This window comes from Fistularia commersonii, unplaced genomic scaffold (genome assembly GCF_037954325.1).
Source record: "Fistularia commersonii isolate RoL2024-O1a breed Wild unplaced genomic scaffold, RoL_Fcom_v1.0 HiC_scaffold_42, whole genome shotgun sequence".
NCBI lineage: Eukaryota > Metazoa > Chordata > Actinopteri > Syngnathiformes > Fistulariidae > Fistularia > Fistularia commersonii.
In genome coordinates this window covers 882501-890000 of record NW_028234000.1, presented here as the reverse complement: position 1 = coordinate 890000, position 7500 = coordinate 882501, and positions in this window count along the sequence as shown.

Genomic DNA, 7500 nt, shown 5'->3' with positions numbered 1-7500 from the left:
GCTCCTCCGTTTCGGGCCCTGGAACTCCCGAACCGCTGGACACAAGCGAATCACGGTCCGGGCTTCTGCTCTCCTCCGCTCCTCACCTCATCCGCTCCAGGCCCTGGTACTCCGTGTCCGCGGGAACCCCCCCCAACCCACAAAAACAAACTCTCACACACACACAAACACACGCACACACACACACACACACACACACACACATACACACGCATACACACACACAAACACACAAACACACAGAGACACACCTGAACTCATCATAGCTGTGCTAATAGCATTGGCCGAAACGTTTCCACAACCAAACCAACATTAGCTCATCCACTCATTCACATATGTGTGTGCCCAGAGGTCCGGGAGCTCCAGTCATAAGTCCGGGTGATCTATGTCCGGAGAAGGCTCACATTAGCCGCTCTAAGGGGTCCTGCTGCCCCCCAGCTTCCCGGCCTTTGAGAAGAGACACATAACTCCGCTCTTCCGCTTCTCCGCTATGGGCCCTGGTACTCCCGATCCTCCGAACTCAGGTGAATTGCGTGACGTGCTTCTGCTCTCCTATAAGCCCCTACACACTTCGAACACGGCTGTTATCACCCTGTTACTGCATTTCAATGACACCCATTTGCTTTCGATCTCAGTGTCTGCCACCGTACGCAAAAAGCGGGGGGTGGGGGGTGGGGGGGCATAAGCGCATTCGTGCTGTAAGTAATCAGAAGTTAATAGTGTTAACGGTTTGCGAGAAATTTTTAATGCTAGACAAAAAAAGAAAATTAAAAGGATATAATTAAATAAATAGATAGAAAAATAAAATTAAAAACGAAAAAAAAAAATTGTGAGGGGAATATAACATGTAATTAAGTTGGCGGTTCACAGGGAATCTCAGACATCAAACTGTTTTTAATTGAACATAAATAGTACACCCAAATATACAAATGTACAAATAAACATAGCAAGGTAGAACTGAATGTCAATGAAACAACCAGGCATGAGGAAGCAACGGACATGAGGACATTTGTTCTGTATGTAATGAGAAGTTAATAGTGTTACAGGTTTGTGAGAAATTTACAGTGCTAGACAAAAAACGAAATTAAAAGGAAATAATTAGATAAATAGATAGACAAATGAAATTAAAACCAAAAAAAAAAAAATGCAAGGGGAATACGACATGTAATTAAGTTGGCGATTCACAAGGAATCTCAGACATCAAACTGTATATTTTTTGTTGTTTATATATAAACATATATAAACAATCATATATTGTTTGTTGTTTATTTTTGGGATATATTGAGGAATATTTAATGGAAAGGAGTCACAATCGCTTTTTGACAATGTCGAAGTGTATACGTGGCTATAGAATTTAAAGTTTTCATTAGAAATTATAGCCTCATCTGTAATTTCCTTGTTGTTAAGACGGGCTTAGCTTTGCTCCGCTCCTCCTCTCCTCCGCTCCTCCGCTCTTCCGCTCCGGGCCCTGGAACTCCCGATCCGCGGGACTTCGGTGAATTCCGGGCCAGTTTTTTGCTCTTCTGCTCTCCTCCCCTCCTCCGCTTCTTCGCTCCCCCGCTTTGGACCCTGGAACTCTTGAACAGGGCCGGGCTTCTGCCCTCCGCCTCTCCTCTGCTCATCCGCTCCAGGCCCTGGCACTCCCTGTGATCCAGTCATTCGCATGTGCGTGCCCGGAGGTCCGGGAGCTCCACTCAAACGTCCGGGGGGGATAAGGGTAAGGGGTCCTGCCCCCCCCCCCCTCGCCGCCTCTGAGAAGAGAAACATCTCCTCCACTCCTCCGCTCCTCCGCTGCGGAACCAGGTACTACCGATCCGCCGGACTCAGGCGAATTGCAGAAAGGGGTTTTGCTGTCCTCCGCTCCTCCGCTCCTCCGCTCCTCCGCTCCTCCGCTCCTCCGCTCCTCCGCTCCTCCGCTCCTCCGTTTCGGGCCCTGGAACTCCCGAACCGCTGGACACAAGCGAATCACGGTCCGGGCTTCTGCTCTCCTCCGCTCCTCACCTCATCCGCTCCAGGCCCTGGTACTCCGTGTCCGCGGGAACCCCCCCCAACCCACAAAAACAAACTCTCACACACACACAAACACACGCACACACACACACACACACACACACACACACAAACACACAAACACACACAGACACACCTGAACTCATCATCGCTGTGCTGATAGCATTGGCCGAAACGTATCCACAACCAAACCAACATTAGCTCATCCAGTCATTCACATATGTGTGTGCCCAGAGGTCCGGGAGCTCCAGTCATAACTCCGGGTGATCTCTGTCCGGAGTAGGCTCACCTTAGCCGGTCTAAGGGGTCCTGCTGCCCCCCAGCTTCCCCGCCTTTGAGAAGAGACACATAACTCCGCTCTTCCGCTTCTCCGCTATGGGCCCTGGTACTCCCGATCCTCCGAACTCAGGTGAATTGCGTGACGTGCTTCTGCTCTCCTATAAGCCCCTACACACTTCGAACACGGCTGTTATCACCCTGTTACTGCATTTCAATGACACCCATTTGCTTTCGATCTCAGTGTCTGCCTCCGTACGGAAAAAGCGGGATGGGTGGGGGGGCATAAGCGCATTCGTGCTGTAAGTAATCAGAAGTTAATAGTGTTAACGGTTTGCGAGAAATTTTTAATGCTAGACAAAAAAAGAAAATTAGAAGGATATAGTTAAATAAATAGATAGAAAAATAAAATTAAAAACGAAAAAAAAAAATTGTGAGGGGAATATAACATGTAATTAAGTTGGCGGTTCACAAGGAATCTCAGACATCAAACTGTTTTTAATTGAACATAAATAGTACACCCAAATATACAAATGTACAAATAAACATAGCAAGGTAGAACTGAATGTCAATGAAACAACCAGGGATGAGGAAGCAACGGACATCAGGACATTTGTTCTGTATGTAATGAGAAGTTAATAGTGTTACAGGTTTGTGAGAAATTTACAGTGCGAGACAAAAAAATAAATTAAAAGGAAGTAATTAAATCAATAGATAGACAAATAAGAAATTAAAACGAAAAAAAAAAAAAAAAAATTGCAAGGGGAATGTAACATGTAATCAAGTTGTTTTTTTTGTTTTTTTTTTTTTTTTTACCAAAAAAAAAAGGAACCTCGGACATGGGTAACTATATTTTTTTGTTTTCGGATTTTTCCATAAGTTTTAAGGATTTTTTTTTTTTTTTTTTATATTTCAAAATCGTTTATGAAGACATTAAAATTTGGGGAGCATTTTTGCATTCTGTTCTTGTGAATGAAGAACTTGGCCAGGCCTAAAAGAACATTGACACAGAGTTCATCTGTTATGTTGCTTATAAGTAAACAGAATGTTATATCATCTTTTGAGAAGGAAACTGGTGACGATGGAATGAGAAGGAGAAAAAATATATGGTCAGTGGTTTCAATGTTGTCTTCACAAAATGTACAAATATTATCTTCAAAATTAAAGCGTACCCTCGATAATTCCTTAGATGGGTAGATGTCAGTCATAATTTTGAAGTGGGTCTCTTTTGCCTTGGGGGTATGGGTAGAGTCAGATACATAGTTCGCAGCGTGGCAATCGATTCCTCATCAAATTTATTTAAAATATCCTTTTTTTTTTTTTTGACGTCCAGGGAATAAGTTTCCTGTGAAACATTTCCTAATAAAGGAGTTGCTGCGCTTTCTGTCCACAATTGAGATTCCCTGGAGTGATAGTCGGGGTAACTGTGGTTGTACGGTTCGGTGCGTCATTATATTTTTGGTCAGGAATACAAATTGTCGAGGCAGTGCGTTTCGTAACTTTAGCAACTCTAATATGGGAGGCTTGAATCTGTGTGTAGTACAGAACTGCTCATTGTCCAGAGGACTGCCAGTGTCATCCATCAAGTCAATTATTGACCATATACCTTTCTCAAAGCATTCCTTGTAAAACAGAGGTTTGTTGCCATGCAGTACATATCGATTGTTCCAAACTATTATACTGTGTGGTGAGAAATTGTGTACGTATATCATTTTCCAGTATAATAATATTTGTTTATGGAACTCTGAACATTTGACAGGAATCTTGTTGATATCCAAGTCAGAGATAAGCAGAATACTCAGGCCGCCGACTTTGTTGAATAAGTAGTTTGGAGTACAATACCAGAAAGAACGATGAGGTTTGATCCAGGATTTCAACCAGTTCACCTTCAATGTCCCATTCAAGCAGTCCAACTCTATCACTTTCAGCCCTCCTTCACTTGTTTCTTTCACCATATGTGATTTTTCTTAGATGGTGTGGTCTGTTCCTCCAGATAAAGTTGAAATTGATTTGGTTAACAGATTTTACGAGTTGATTTGGAGCAGCATTGGAATACGCTGGGTATATACATCTGGATAAACACATCCATTTTAGTCAAATATATCCGGCCTAATATTGATAAATCTCTCTGGAGCCATATATTAGAATTAAGCTTTACTTTGATTCAGTTTAGATTCAATGTTCCTGGATTGATTTAACGTTTGGTCCTTGGATAGGAAAATGCTCAAGTATTTTATTTCTGATTTCATAGAAACATCGCTGATTTCCTTTAGTGGCGAGTCATGCAGCGCAAGAAGTTTGCATTTCTTTAAGTTTAATGACAATCCTGAAGCCTTGGAGAATGTTTTGGTTTTTTTCAGCACTTATTGGGACTTGATGTTCATTTTTCAAAACTAAGGTTGTGTCATCTGCCAGCAGGCTAATAACAATTTCTGTCCCCAACATTACTTCTGTCCCACACGTATACACACACACACACACACACACACACACACACACACACACACACACACACACACCTTAATTCCACTCTTTTATATACGCATGTCTGGAGTTCCGGGAGCTCGTTCTCAACGTTCTGGGGATAATCATAGCTGTGCTGATAGCATTGGCCGAAACGTATCCACAACCAAACCAACATTAGCTCATCCACTCATTCACATATGTGTGTGCCCAGAGGTCCGGGAGCTCCAGTCATAAGTCCGGGTGATCTATGTCCGGAGAAGACTCACATTAGCCGGTCTAAGGGGTCCTGCTGCCCCCCAGTTTCCCCGCCTTTGAGAAGAGACACATAACTCCGCTCTTCCGCTTCTCCGCTATGGGCCCTGGTACTCCCGATCCTCCGAACTCAGGTGAATTGCGTGACGTGCTTCTGCTCTCCTATAAGCCCCTACACACTTCGAACACGGCTGTTATCACCCTGTTACTGCATTTCAATGACACCCATTTGCTTTCGATCTCAGTGTCTGCCTCCGTACGGAAAAAGCGGGATGGGTGGGGGGGCATAAGCGCATTCGTGGTGTAAGTAATCAGAAGTTAATAGTGTTAACGGTTTGCGAGAAATTTTTAATGCTAGACAAAAAAAGAAAATTAGAAGGATATAATTAAATAAATAGATAGAAAAATAAAATTAAAAACGAAAAAAAAAAATTGTGAGGGGAATATAACATGTAATTAAGTTGGCGGTTCACAAGGAATCTCAGACATCAAACTGTTTTTAATTGAACATAAATAGTACACCCAAATATACAAATGTACAAATAAACATAGCAAGGTAGAACTGAATGTCAATGAAACAACCAGGGATGAGGAAGCAACGGACATCAGGACATTTGTTCTGTATGTAATGAGAAGTTAATAGTGTTACAGGTTTGTGAGAAATTTACAGTGCGAGACAAAAAAAGAAATTAAAAGGAAGTAATTAAATCAATAGATAGACAAATAAGAAATTAAAACGAAAAAAAAAAAAAAAAAATTGCAAGGGGAATGTAACATGTAATCAAGTTGTTTTTTTTGTTTTTTTTTTTTTTTTTTACCAAAAAAAAAAGGAACCTCGGACATGGGTAACTATATTTTTTTGTTTTCGGATTTTTCCATAAGTTTTAAGGATTTTTTTTTTTTTTTTTTATATTTCAAAATCGTTTATGAAGACATTAAAATTTGGGGAGCATTTTTGCATTCTGTTCTTGTGAATGAAGAACTTGGCCAGGCCTAAAAGAACATTGACACAGAGTTCATCTGTTATGTTGCTTATAAGTAAACAGAATGTTATATCATCTTTTGAGAAGGAAACTGGTGACGATGGAATGAGAAGGAGAAAAAATATATGGTCAGTGGTTTCAATGTTGTCTTCACAAAATGTACAAATATTATCTTCAAAATTAAAGCGTACCCTCGATGATTCCTTAGATGGGTAGATGTCAGTCATAATTTTGAAGTGGGTCTCTTTTGCCTTGGGGGTATGGGTAGAGTCAGATACATAGTTCGCAGCGTGGCAATCGATTCCTCATCAAATTTATTTAAAATATCCTTTTTTTTTTTTTTGACGTCCAGGGAATAAGTTTCCTGTGAAACATTTCCTAATAAAGGAGTTGCCGCGCTTTCTGTCCACAATTGAGATTCCCTGGAGTGATAGTCGGGGTAACTGTGGTTGTACGGTTCGGTGCGTCATTATATTTTTGGTCAGGAATACAAATTGTCGAGGCAGTGCGTTTCGTAACTTTAGCAACTCTAATATGGGAGGCTTGAATCTGTGTGTAGTACAGAACTGCTCATTGTCCAGAGGACTGCCAGTGTCATCCATCAAGTCAATTATCGACCATATACCTTTCTCAAAGCATTCCTTGTAAAACAGAGGTTTGTTGCCATGCAGTACATATCGATTGTTCCAAACTATTATACTGTGTGGTGAGAAATTGTGTACGTATATCATTTTCCAGTATAATAATATTTGTTTATGGAACTCTGAACATTTGACAGGAATCTTGTTGATATCCAAGTCAGAGATAAGCAGAAGACTCAGGCCGCCGACTTTGTTGAATAAGTAGTTTGGAGTACAATACCAGAAAGAACGATGAGGTTTGATCCAGGATTTCAACCAGTTCACCTTCAATGTCCCATTCAAGCAGTCCGACTCTATCACTTTCAGCCCTCCTTCACTTGTTTCTTTCACCATATGTGATTTTTCTTAGATGGTGTGGTCTGTTCCTCCAGATAAAGTTGAAATTGATTTGGTTAACAGATTATACGAGTTGATTTGGAGCAGCATTGGAATACGCTGGGTATATACATCTGGATAAACACATCCATTTTAGTCAAATATATCCGGCCTAATATTGATAAATCTCTCTGGAGCCATATATTAGAATTAAGCTTTACTTTGATTCAGTTTAGATTCAATGTTCCTGGATTGATTTAACGTTTGGTCCTTGGATAGGAAAATGCTCAAGTATTTTATTTCTGATTTCATAGAAACATCGCTGATTTCCTTTAGTGGCGAGTCATGCAGCGCAAGAAGTTTGCATTTCTTTAAGTTTAATGACAATCCTGAAGCCTTGGAGAATGTTTTGGTTTTTTTCAGCACTTATTGGGACTTGATGTTCATTTTTCAAAACTAAGGTTGTGTCATCTGCCAGCAGGCTAATAACAATTTCAGTCCCCAGCACGTCTAACTTTTGGATATCGTTGCTCTTTTCAACATAAACGGCTAGCATT